The sequence below is a fragment of the Manis javanica genome, chromosome 6 (genome assembly GCF_040802235.1).
Source record: "Manis javanica isolate MJ-LG chromosome 6, MJ_LKY, whole genome shotgun sequence".
NCBI classification, from domain to species: domain Eukaryota; kingdom Metazoa; phylum Chordata; class Mammalia; order Pholidota; family Manidae; genus Manis; species Manis javanica.
The window spans coordinates 6747221-6760421 of NC_133161.1; the positions used below are offsets into that span (position 1 = coordinate 6747221).

The 13201-nt window shown below is 47.2% G+C and overlaps 1 protein-coding gene and 1 long non-coding RNA gene across 5 annotated transcripts in view; one reads left to right on the forward strand and one right to left on the reverse strand.

Moving 5' to 3' along the window:
- Positions 1-1699, reverse strand: part of CUL1 (cullin 1) — a 114002-nt gene extending 112303 nt beyond the window's left edge. For 2 of the 4 annotated variants that reach the window (XM_036999193.2, XM_073238280.1), the window contains exon 1: positions 1138-1310. The gene's annotated coding sequence lies outside the window, so the exon portion shown is untranslated. Of the gene's footprint in view, positions 1-1137; positions 1311-1384; positions 1522-1562 lie in introns of those variants that run through there. The other 2 variants (XM_073238281.1, XM_036999194.2) reach the window with 2 other exon arrangements.
- Positions 1700-2386: 687 nt separating this feature from the next.
- Positions 2387-12265, forward strand: LOC108387637 (uncharacterized). The gene is made up of 3 exons (XR_005056261.2): positions 2387-2581; positions 7851-8127; positions 12139-12265. It is a non-coding gene; the product is annotated as an uncharacterized lncRNA (long non-coding RNA).
- The last annotated feature ends 936 nt before the right edge of the window (positions 12266-13201 follow it).

Genomic DNA, 13201 nt, shown 5'->3' on the forward strand with positions numbered 1-13201 from the left:
CCACCAGTAACTTTGCTTTAACGCCTCTATGGGGAAGAGCAATTACAGAGAAAATAAATACTTGAGTAAGTTAACTGCAGTTCCGTGACTGCACACTTACCACTAACCCCAACTACGAACTAAAAGCAACAACAGGGATCCAATCGGAAAAGAGAATCCTATTTTTGGCAGAGAGCTCGCCAAAGAGAGAAAACGCTTAACTTCGGAGAAGAGTCTCAGGAATGTTCACAATGCACTTTTCACTCAGCCCCTCAATCACCACTTCGTCTACATCACAACACTGCCCAGGTGGCGACCCCGCCCCACGCAGCGGCCCGCGCCCGGGATACCTGCGGGGTCGACGCGCGCTCCCGCTGGGCGCAGGGCGGCGAGCGCGCCGAGGCCCGGCCAGACGCGCGGGGCGGACGCCGGGGGCTCCGAGCAGTCCGTCGCCGCACTCGCCTGCCTGCGCACTTCCCGGCCCGCGCCGCCAAGGGCGCGGAGCAAAAGGGCCACTGTTACCCAGGAATAGCGACCTACACGGTCGCAGCAATGCAGGCGGGGAGCCCAAGAGCCGCGGGCTGGGAACCGGGAAGCCGGGAGCCCGACTCCGCGGCTCCTCCCGCGCGCCTGCCCCGTACTTACTTAAGGACACGGGTCCGGGGGGAAAGCGACGCTCGGGGCCAAGTGATCCCGAGGGGGCGAGGGAGAAAGGGCACGAGCCCGGGGCCCCGCGCCGGTCGCCGCACGAGGGGAGGCGCGGCGCGCACGCGCGAGCTGCCGGGGGCCGCTCGCCGGCCCGACCCCGGCTGGGAACGAGGTCGGCGCCACAAGGCCGCCGCCTCGGGCGCGATGAATCGGGCTTTTTCCCAGTGCGTAGTCTGGGCCTGGCCACCCCGCGTCCGCGTCCGGGGCTGCGGCCCGGCCAGGCCCAAGCCGGCCGGGGTGACTCAGGGCCGGGCCCGCGCGCTCCCCGCCGCCTCCGAGTGCCCCGGCTCGGCCGCCATTCCTCGGGGCCGCGGCTAGGCTCGGCGGCTCAGGCCTCGCCCGGCGCCGGCACTCGGCCGGCGGGGCCCAGCCACTGCGACACCGCGGCTGCGGCCCGGGCCTGCGCTGCCGCCACCGCCTCCCCTCGGCCCCGGCGCCGCCGACACTCACCCGCATGTCCCAGGCGCCTAAAGGGCTCGTCGCTGGGCCTGGGCCCCCGTGAAACCCCGTCCCGCCGAGGCCTGGCTGCGTCCCTCCGCCGCCGGGGTCGCCCCGCTGGAGCTGCGCGCGGCACGGCGCCCGCCTCCTCCTCCGCCCTGCCCTCCTGCCGGCCCTCCTCCCGCCGCCGCCGCCGCCGGCTCCGCGCACCCTCCGCCCCCTGGCCGTCCTCCGCGGCTCCCCGCCCTCCCGGCCTCACCGGCTCCGGTGCCGTGGGGGAGCGGCTGCGGGGGGAGGGCCGGAACGCACCGCCATCGGCGTCCGGGGCGGAGAGCCGGGAAGCCGTCGCCGCCATCTCCGCACAAGCCCGGGGCGCGGGCGGGGCCCGGAAACCGCCCGCCCGGCGCGGCCGGCCGCCTCGCGTGGGTTGTTTCTACCTGAAAGCCCGTGGCCCCTTCCCTGGGCCCCGGCGCCGTCCCCGGCCGGGCGCGCCGGATCCTCCTCCGGACTTTACAGCCTCCGCTGCCTGCGGGCCGCCTCCAGAGACCCGGCTTCCCGCCACTTGGGACCTAACGAGGAGGGGTCACCCTCCGAGGCTGGGGGCGCCCTGCGGCCCCTCGAGTGCGCACGCAGCCTGAACCGCCCCAGCCCCGCTACAACTAAAGCCCATTAAGACGCCTCCCTGGACGGGCAATAACCCAGAGCGAGATCCCCGAGCGGCTGAAACTGCCCGGCCCCCCAAACCAGGCGCAGACCTCCGAGGAACGGGTAGGGGCTTCTCGGGCCCCCTTTCACCGGCGCACCTGAGTCCCTGGCCTACCTGCGCGGCTCGCTCGCCCTTTGCAAAAATCGTTGCTAAAACCAAACTGGGCTTCCCTCGTCAAGCTCTTTAACCAACTCTTTTTTTTGGCAAATGACAATCACTTTACCGTTAATCTTTGTAAAGACCAATTGAAGAATAGGGTATGCGGTGTGACTAGAAAATAGTATTGTTTTCACGTGTAGTCTGAAGTAGTCACTCATTCATTTGAAATTAACTCTCGCAATGTAGTACTTAAAGTACTCTAAATGCAAATTTTGGCAACACAGCCACTGGGCTTCCTCTGGTGACAGAGTTGGACAGAGCATGGACTTGGGCCTCACTTAGAGGCTCCTGCTTCAATACCGTGGCTCAGAACATGTGACGTGTTCTGGCTAATTCCGTAAACAAGCAAGGAAGGATTTCAAATTAGCCTATCTGGGCAAAAGATGTGATGAATGTGACTGCCTGTTTTGCAAAAAACTGAAACCCTACAAAGATTCTAGTACCACCCTGGAGCAGAAATCCTAGGCCCAGAGCAGAGGGCTGTCCTCAGAATCCACATTGTTTCTGGAATAACATGGGTTTTTCTCAGAAGAAATATCCCACCCGTGTGTGGGGGTCCTCCAACTGAAATGGGGTGTTTCGTCAGCCTGTGTTAAGTATCTTTACAAGTATTGTATTTGTGTCTACTTAACACCAAAGTATGTCATCTCAGTCTCTGTAAAGGTATAACAATTCTTGGTTTATATCCTATACTTCTAAATAACCTAGTCAAAAGAAAACTTAGATATTATATATTCAACAACTTTTTTGTGGGCACATAGTAAAATGGAAGGCAAAAATCGAATGCTTTTCCTTGCAGCGATGCTTCCTACTATCCATATCTGGCTGCTTTTATATTTTCCTTTCTCCCCCTCTCTGAAACCTGTGCTTCCCTCAGAAAACATTTTCATCTCCATCCTCCCTAACCTGTCCCCCAGTCTCATCCTTCCACAGGGTCTCCTTGTCTGACTTCCAGCAGCAAAAACTCTTTACTGTTTGCTTCTTCTATCCTCTATTTTTCCTTAGTGGAAGTATTTAGTCCACCTGTATACCACCCTCTTCACTTCTCACACTGCCGTAATTCTTGGTCCCTAACTTCTTTCTGTGACTCTCCATCCATCTGCACTGTCATTCTCAGCAGTTAGGTGATCCCATTGACTTTTCTGCCCACTTCACAGCCAGGTTGTATTTACACCCCTTCTCCTCTGGGCAGGTAACCCTGTCTCCTACCTAACAGAGCAAGGCCACGGACTCTCTTTCCACTCCACAACATCCTTCTTCCATCTTCCTCCCCCATCTAAGCAAAATTGATGTCCCTCTTTCAGATGACCCAAAGTTCGGAGGGATGATAAACTTCATAGTTGTCAGAATCCAAATTCAAAATAATCTCAGACTAGAATATTAGACCAAAACCAATGAAATAAAATATGACTTTATGAGCCTACAGCAATATGATGAAGTTCAAAAAGCCTAAGTTTCAAATTTTAGGCAGGCCTTGGTTTATATTCAGACACAAACTCCTATCTTTTGCTCTAGGTAAGTCAATTGTTAAATGGGGATAATGATAACCACTTCATAAGGTTGTTGGGAAGGCAATTCCTTTATAATTCGGTCATAATTCCTGAAACATCAAGTGTGGGTTCCCTTGCTTTCCTTGTTTTCCATAAAGTGGAGGTCCACTGACTCCCCTACTGCTTTGATAACATTTTCCAAGACATACCAGTCTGAAAACAAAATACCCTTTATTTTGCAATCAGAGCTAGTCACCATCCTAGAGAAATCCTTTGTCTATTTTGGCTCAGTCTGTGGGGGCAAACATTATCATCCATCACACGTGGAAAAACCTAAGACTTGGAGATCATAGGCATTTTGCTCCAAATCACTCAGCTTGGTCAGTGACGTAGCCTGATCCACTGACTCCCAAATCCACACATATTCACTACTTTACTTTTTAAATATTTTATATAAAATAAAAATTTTAAGTTTCCTGCACCTACATTGTTCCCTCAACCTTCTAAATGGTTTTCTTGGTTCTGATCTCTGTCCTTCCAGCCTGCACAATGGCTGACTACAGGTGGTTCCTGATACTTTCACCATTATATCTTTGTTCTTTCAAACTTTTCAGTGGCTCCCATTGTTCATATGGTTCAGTCCGAACTCTGAGCGTGCACTTCAGGTTTACCATAAGTTTGTCCTAACTTACTTTTCCAAATTTATTTCCAGCCACTTCCCAAAAGGAACTCTCAACCTCACCCAGTCCCATTGGGCGACTATAGTCCCGCAAACACCAGTCTTGAAACATCATTTTTGAATGCTTGCTTCCATTAATTCCTTAAACAAAAATAGTTCCCTCCTCCTTTCCTACATCTGCAAATCATGCTCCCTTTTCGAGATCCAGCTGGGGAAGCCTATTTTGCACCTTCTACCCAGGCTTTTGTGTTCTTACCCTGAAAGATGATCAAACGGGATGGTTTGTGCCTGGGGCCAGGCAGTCCTCCCTAAAGCTCACCGGGCCTCTCAGCACTGTGTCTGAAAAACACTGAAGAGTGTTCAGACATACTTGTTTACTAATTCAATGAAAGGGTACTGTGTCATTTGACTAGCAGTATGAGCTGTTATTTCTAAGGCATTAGTAAGGAACTAGCCATTCAGTGCAAAGTAAATTCATTTAATGGGGTAGTTTCCATACCTGGCTTTGTTACCTAGGAACTTGGATACTGATTTCCGGGCCCATTCCAGATCTGCCGAGTCAAAGTAGGGTGGGAAGCGGTAGAGAAAGAATTCAAAACTACCGGAGTTTATATCTTGGCCTTACTACCTATTTTTTGGTTTATTTTGAACAAGTTACTTAACCTCTCTGTGCTTCAGTTTCTTCACCTAGGAAATGGAGGCGATATTATCTCATATGAGATAGTTGTTAATTAAATACTTAATAAAATTACCTATGATGATGACAGTGATGTTGATGATAATGATTATATAATTATCCAAACTGGTCTGGTGACTTGAGTTTGGGAACCACTGATTTAATTAACCACTCCTTCCTCTGTTAAAGTTTCACATATTATGAGCTTAAAACATCTGGTATTGGCATTATGATGTATTATAATAAGACTTGTTTTGAAATAGTGTGTTTTAAGGAAGAGACATCAACTAACCAGATCTTTCTATTAATTTGCTTATTTAATCTAAATCATGAAATGTACATTATGAATGATTTTTTGAGAAGCTAGTCCCTTTTAGAAATATAAACTATACATATGCTATAACTATACAGAGCAATTCAACCAACTTAGTATTCAAAGGAAGCAGAAAAGAGATGAAATAATATCATGATTTCTTCCACTGGCAACAATGAGTCATAAATTCTTTTTGAAGTGGCAGGTTTTTACATCGTCTACTTTAATTCATCAGAAAAAAATCCATAGCTCATTTTGGTCCATCAAATTTCAAATAAACAAATATTTTAGTATATTATGACATATTAAATGTAACCTGGTATAAAATGGGAAGCAGAAATTTTCTTACCAAAGTCACAAACTAAGTATATCCGAATGTGGAACATAGGGTGGGTAGCCCCACCTTCTCAATGCTTGATTTATAAATGGCCTATACAAACAAATACACAAAGGCCTTGTTTTTATTGCTGGGAATTCCACCCAATTCTCAGTATCCTCTCATAAATACTCAAGTAACTCAGGGTGGTAAGGCTTGAGCATTCACACTGAGCATTGGCTTGCTCAATCAGGTTGTCTTCTTTAGAACACAAATCAGCACTTAAAAGAATAGAAAGTTTTGGGACAAATCAAGTTTGGGAGAAGCACTGAATGCCTCAGGGCAGGCGGAAGACCTTGAGGCCAGAAGTTCCGGAGACAGGAGCTGTAAGCAAAGAAACTGGGGCAAGGGGATGGAAGTATTTAAAAATCGAATCTGTCCAGTTTTCAGATTTTGCTTTTGACTCCTTCATCTCTTGATTTGGGGACCTGTAAGACAGAAAATACTGTTATAAGATAGTCATGAATTAAGTGAGCTTTTGAGGTCTGACCTAGGGGACCTCAGCACCATCCTAACATTCTGTAGGTTGGACCATATGAAATTGCAACTCATTTTCAAATGATTCAGGTTATCCTCCGAGAGAAAATTATTCAGAGTTCCAGAAAATTGTCCTAAAATCACTTCTTCCAGGAAGCTTTCTATGACCTTCCACCCCTCCACCCAGCTTCATGTCCACACATGAATTACCTGCCTTTTGTGATTATTTTATACCATGTACTTACTCTTACTGAAGAGCTTATCATGGTTGCATTTTAACTTTACCATTCTCTATTTCCCACTCCCTCACACGTTGTGAGCTCCTTGAATTCAGAGACTCTGTTTTTTATTACTGTATCTCCAATATATGATAAATTTTGTATATACTGAAAGAAAGGTAGGAACCCAGCTCATGGATTAGTTGGGATTGTTTGTACTTGAAACCCGGTCAGGCCACCTTTCTGCTCGAAGACCTTTAATAATTCGGTCTCCTATCAAAAGAATGACAATCACCTCATTCCTAATATTAAATTACCCCCTAAGCTTTGGTGTCAATCTATCCAGACGTGTCTCCCTCTGATTTCTCATATATATCAAGCTAGATCCAAACTGGACTCCTGTGAACGCCCAAATGGGCCAGCATCGCCTCATCTGACCACGCCTTCCATGTCGATCGCTCTTCCCCAGCTACCTACCCCTCAGAATCCATCCTCCCGGGCCCACCTGAAAAGCAGTCAGCCTAGTGAGACCGCTCCTGCTCCTCTGCCTGGTTGAATCCCACCCCTCCCCTCACACTGGGTCAGCTTCTTGAGGACATTCTTGAATTAGGTGGTATCCCCACAAAGCTGTATTAGTCAAGGGTCTCCAGAGAAACATAACCAACAGAAAGAGAGAGAGAGTGTGTGTGCGTGTGTGTGTGTGTGTGTCTATGTGTGTATGTAAAGAGAGAGAGAGATTTATTAAAAAGAACTGGCTGGTGGGATTATGGAGCAGCAAGCCCGAAGTCTGCAGGACGGGCCAGCAGGCTGAAGTCCAGGAAAGAGCCGATGTTGCAGCCCAAGTCTGACAGCCTCTGAGGGCGTAACTACCTGCCTCTTGCTTGGGGAGGGGTCAGCCTTGACTCTAATCAGGCCTTCAACTCATTCAAAATTCACAGATTTAAGTGTGAGTTTCATCCAAAAACACCCTCACAGAACCAGAGTAATGTTCGACTGATACGGAGGCACTGTGGTCCAGCCAAGATGACACATAAGATTCATGTGTGCAAGCACTGAACAGGATACCCTGGACATAGCAAATGCACGTTATTCCTTTAAAAAAGCAGGTTACATTCATTGCCTCAAGTTTCTTACCTCCTAGGGACCCAGCCCATTTCTACCTACCTGTTAAGTTCTACCATTTCTCTTCTGCATTGGGTGCCCCTTCTACCCACCCCTCCATCTTGAAACTGGTTCTCCATTGGCTCCCAAACCCCTGCACTGGTGTGGCTCTTCTAACCTCTCTGAGAACTCTTTCTTCATCTGGCTCTCTTCTACCCACCACTTCAATGTGAGTTCCTAAAAAGGTTCTAGGCTTGGCAATCTTCCCTTACTACATTCTCTTTTTGTGCAATCTTATCATTTCCATGGCTTCAGTTGTCAACTCTATCAAATTATCACCTCAGACGCAATCCAGAACACATCCAAGTTTCACGGCACCTGATATTCATACAATTCGGGGAGGGTGTCCTCTAAGCAAACGTCTATGCTGGGATGCTTCTCAATAACTTCATGATACATGGAAACCACATAGATGTAGCCTGTTAATTTCAAATGATATTGTATTCCTAACTCAGCTTCCCCCTAAACAGGTTCCCCCGAATGCCTGGAGTATGCCAGTGCCACTGGTTCTGAGAGGAAGGTGAGCAAGAGGAATTTGGGGTGGAAAGAGGTAACAGTCATAGTCTTAATCAGTTGTAGCCCCAACAACCTACAAATGCCTGTGACGGTGTGGATGTATAGCTTAGGACCCCTGCCAGGGGCTTGGAATGGCTCATGCATGGAGGATCCCTGAAGCTCAAGCTGCACGACCTTTAAGTGTATCTACCTCTGCTGCTGTCTTCAGCCTCGACCTCCTCCACACTCCAGGTATGATGTTCTACCTGCCTGCAGACCCCTTTACTTGAGTGCCCCTCATAGTTCACATCACTGACCTCAAACAAATCCCACTAATCCTCTGACTCATCCTCCACACAGTCATGGCATTATCCTTCTAAAGACTTCTGCGGGAAGCAAGATAGCATGGGCTCTGGAGCTAGACGCCTAGGTCTAAAGCTTGGCTCCACTGCCTACTAGCTCTTTGACCTTGCACATCATTTCATCTGTGTGTGCCTCAATTTCTTCACCTGTAAGATGGGAATAATGCACACCTCCCAGGTTGGTATTCAGAAATAAGTTATTGCATTTCATGGTGTTGGATAGTAAGCATTTGGTACATGGCTGTCAGTATTGGATAGCTCTCCTAAGAAACCCTTCCAGTGGCTTCCTGTACCACAAGAAGACATTCAATAATAATCTTCACAGTGTGACCACCACCTCTTGGTCACACTTCCAGCCAGCCACATCTCTTCCTGGACCATGTGGTACAGCCACACTTGACAACCAGGCAGATCTCCCCAGAAGTTTGGGGACTCCTGGTAATATTCTTTGTTGGAAATGACCTTCTCCTTTTCTGTTTCCCTAAAGAAATCTGAGTCATTCCTCAGGTCCCTAATCCCATGTTATTTTCTCTGTAACATTTCCTCAGCCTCTTCTCTACCCTCTCTGTGTTTTCACATAGACATTGGTCAGAAGTCCTTTGAGAAATTCCTTCTCACACCAAACTTGCCTTTTCAATTGCCAAAAGTGGGGTTTATGTTTTGAGCCACTGTTCTTGTATTGCGTGTAACGTAATATGTATAAAGTGTATGTTGGATTTATCCAAGTTTCTATTGGCATTAAGTGGAAAGAACATTCTAGTCATGAATGATGAAGTACATTTTCCAGGTCATACTACATTTGTGCCAGGAAAAACTTTATAGGCCGTCAACACCATTTATTTATATATTTTAAAGGACAGTTATAGTATTTAGAGAATGAGTACAACAAATTTAAGAAATTCCAATGACCTTAGAGCTTAGTTTTCTTGGTCTGTAAGGTCAGCTGCTTTTTAAGTCAATATTTACTTTAGGGATTAAAAAAATGGATGCTGAAGAAGCCTGCAGACTGGAGTTCTCAAGGAATAGATAATAACCAAAAGAGGTGTCATATCATACCATACCATTTTGTAGGGGAGATTACTTTACTCACTCAGCCCCCATTAGTTTTTTTCTGTGGAATGGCAAGTAAGGAAACTTCTTTTGAATTTGCATAATTTCTCTGTCATTTTTAAAGTATGAGTGTTTAATTAATTCAGCCTTAGAATCTGGATAAAGAGCGCCTGTCTAGTTCTGCTGGCAGAGTAAGTTCAGAAACCAACCTCTCACTGTACAATGAGAACCGTGTTTCGTTTTGGCTGATCATGTCCAGAAACTTAGATCGACATCATCAGCCACTGTTGGAGCTCAGCAGCGACAAGGCCATCGGCAGGTTTTTGGCTTTTCTGTTGATGCCATCAGCCTTCAAGTGTACTTCTGTGAGCTTAAGCAGTTAATCAAGAGGGAGATACCAGAATGAGAACAAAAGTCCCCCACCAACCCCCCACAGGGGAGCGAGAGATACAGCCTAGGTGGGAAATCAGTATCTAAATACCCAAGCGAACACCCAGACCTTCCATCCCTTTGAGAAGTCAACCCATCTTTTCCATTCTTTGGTCACTGGTATTTTGTTTTATTTCTCCTCTTTTCTAACAACTCTAACCTTTCACTAGGAGATTCGAAGCAGGTAAATAACCAGCAATCTGGCTCCCTAGTTTTTAAAAGATGGCTTCACTTAAGTGCCTTTAAATTAGGAAATGCTATGTGAACAGTGCAAAAGGATTTATATTCTGAACCACCAGCAAGCCCACCTGGAAGAGACTGGCAATACAATAAGTTACTCTGAACCACAGACACTTAAGTTTTCCTGATAGAATTAGGTGAGTAGATATAAAGAGTGGATGTAAAACTCTAATGGCTAAAATAATTTTTTAAATTCTAGGGTATCCATGGTTTTGAGAATAGAGTAAAGCATTTGCTGTGATGTGTTTTTGAATAAGCACTTCATAAACCACTTGCTAAGTGACCTACTCCACCCCTTCCCCCTGCAGTAAATGCTACACTGTAGCTTAGACACAGGTGTAGGGTGGCTGGTGGCTCTTACCCCATCAGTCCCACCACAGCTGGTACAGGCGAGGTTTTCCAGCCCTGCCCTCAGTCTGAGAAAGACGAGAGAGGCAAGGAACACACTCCCCTGGGAAAAAGACAGACTCCCGTCCCAGCCTGAGCCTGAGACAGGGGACAGTGGAAGGAAAGCACACAGGAGGGGGCACGCAGCTCCCCCTTCTTGGGTCTCTTCAAGCTGTGCCCCTGGAGCAGGTGGCGTCTCTCATGACAGCCCCTGGCTGAATAATCCCATTCCTCTGGTTTCCTAGAGTTCACGCCTGCCTGGGCTCTCTTTCTGTGGTTAGCATTTTCTAGCTCTAAGCCATTTGGGAACAGATCTGTGCCCCCCCTGCTCTCAGCTGCACCACTTGTCCCCAGCCCACCTTTCCAGGCTCACTTCCCGCCCGGCCCCTCCCACTCCCGTACCTTAGACCCACCCTGGGCCGAGCACTGTGCATTCTTGCACTTGGCTTCCTCTAGTTTTGCTAATTCCACTTGGGTGCTCGTCATGCTCTTGGGTCCATCTGTTGCTGTCCTACTTGTCTTTCAAATCCTAGTTTATTTATCACCTGTCAGACTTCCCAGATTCCCTCGGCTGCAATGAATCTCGCCCTCCTGTGTATTCTCCTAGTTCTTTGCTTGGGCCTGTACAAAAGACACGGGTTCTGGTTGTTTGCATTTCAGTTGCACTAGACTCTAGGCTTCGTGTGTTTTCAGCCTCTTAATCTCGTCTTTCACAGAGAAAAGGTTTTCATTTAGATGCTGTCTAATTTACCAAATGCCCCTCTTCTGCATCATACTTTTAGTGTCAGGTCTAGAACCCTGCACCTTGCCGTAGATCCTGAAGTTTCATGTTTCCCACTAGACCCTGGAATCCATTTTGAGTTAATTCCTCTATGAAGCCTGAGGCTTAGGTTGATGTTTATCTTTTTGCCTATGCCTATCCAATGGCTCAGCACCATTTACTGAAAAGCTATCCTCCTTCCTTTGAATTGTTTTTGTGACTTTGTCACAAATCAGTTGAGCTATTTGTGCCCTTATATTTCTGTTCCATTGAGCTATGTGTCTGGACTCCAGGTGCCCTGACACTCTGCTGTCTCTATATGTCTTCTTTTTTAGAGGCCTTTGGTCTATTGCTTACAAGCAATAGCATCTAACTCAGTGCCTGAAACTAGTAGATATTCAATAGATTTGTGTTGAAAGACAGAACCAATAATAAGTGCTTTGTAAATGTAAGTTAAGTTACTACTTAATTAATTCTTAAAATTTTGAGAATCAAAAGAAGTCAGACTTCTGTGTCCCTGCATCCTCAGCATGGCAATAACCTTTTTGCAGGCCTCTTGACACAGAAACTAGAGGCCCTGTATGTCCTGCACACTTGGAGGGCCTCTTGCCCACACGACACCTGGGCTCCCTCTGCATGTAGCCCTGCCCCTGCCTGTGCCACCTGCACCACACAGCCGCAGCACACCCAGCCCTTCCTCGCCTCGAAGGCTTCCTACGACTCCCTGTGGGGTCCAGACTCTCACTCCACACCCCACTACCAGCTGCTGATGCCTGCTCCCCACTCTCCCACCTGCATGTCGGAAGGTGGCTGAGTGCTGGCCCAGCACCTCCAGATCAGCTCCAGTCTGGCCAAACCAGCGAACTGCTCTGCTGTCTGGTAGCAGAGAACCACACCTTCTCCACGAGGCCTGAACCCCTTCCAAGTCTGTCCCTCCTGGGGTACTCTCCCTACCCTAGGGTACCAAATAGAGTTTCCTGTCTTTCATCATTTCTAGCCGCCCTTTCATCATAAGTAATAATTCTTTATATTTAGCTTCCCTGTTTCACCTACCATGCGGCTTCAGTCTCCTGAGGCGACCTAGACTGCGGCGCTTGGCCAGCCAGCACCCTCGTCCGGCCCGGGGCCCGGTGACAGACGGTCCTCTTCATCTTGCCGCGATGCTCCAAGGCCCAACTCTGGAAGCTGTAACTTTTACACTGCAATGAATTAAGTCTGTGACAGTGGAAGGACCCAGGACTTTGCAGTAAAAAGCTCAGAGCTGAAGTTTGACAATATTCAACATGACATGGGCCATCTTGATCAAGTCGCCTTATCCACCACACCTTAAAAGGAGAATGACTGTGATAATACTTCAGAGCTCTCACAGGCTGATCAGTGGGATAATGCATGTGACAGCTCTGCTCGTTGTCATATACCTATAAATAGTGATCATCTTCATTTAGTCTTAAGACAAACTATGGAATGAAAGATGGTGACTCCTGCTGAGTGAATTTCAAACATAGGAACAGTGGAGGCCTTCTTCTGGAATCATATCACAGAGGCAACTGCCCTGGCATACCACTGGGCCCAGGCACATCTACTGAACTGACCGCCTCCCCCCTTAACAGGTACACTGCCAATAATAATTATAAGAGGTAAAATAAGGATTCTTGATTTACTTTAAAGACAAGGAAAGGAAGTTAAATATAATGGACAGATTACAGAAGAAAAAATTCATTATTTAATTAGGAATTCTTGCTGTTCAGAAAGCTAAAGCATATTAAAATTATTTTTGGTATAATTATCTGAAAATAGCACTTTGTTGAGAGATGAATTTTCTGAATATGTCAATTTTTCATCAAATAAGTTATTCTCAAAGAAAGTAGCAAGATGGCAAAGAGTTTGTCTAATGTCATCAGGGATGTTGGTTGGTTCTACTAAAATAAGCTGTCATCCTTTAAAACCCATTATTTGCTTGGGTAAAACTGTATAATACTTTATCTGTTGCATGTCACTTTTCTCCACCCAAAAAGATCTCAGTTTCTGGTTGTAGCAGTCCTCAGAATTCATGTTCTTTGGTGACTTAGAGTATGTCCACAAATTATTTTATATTCCT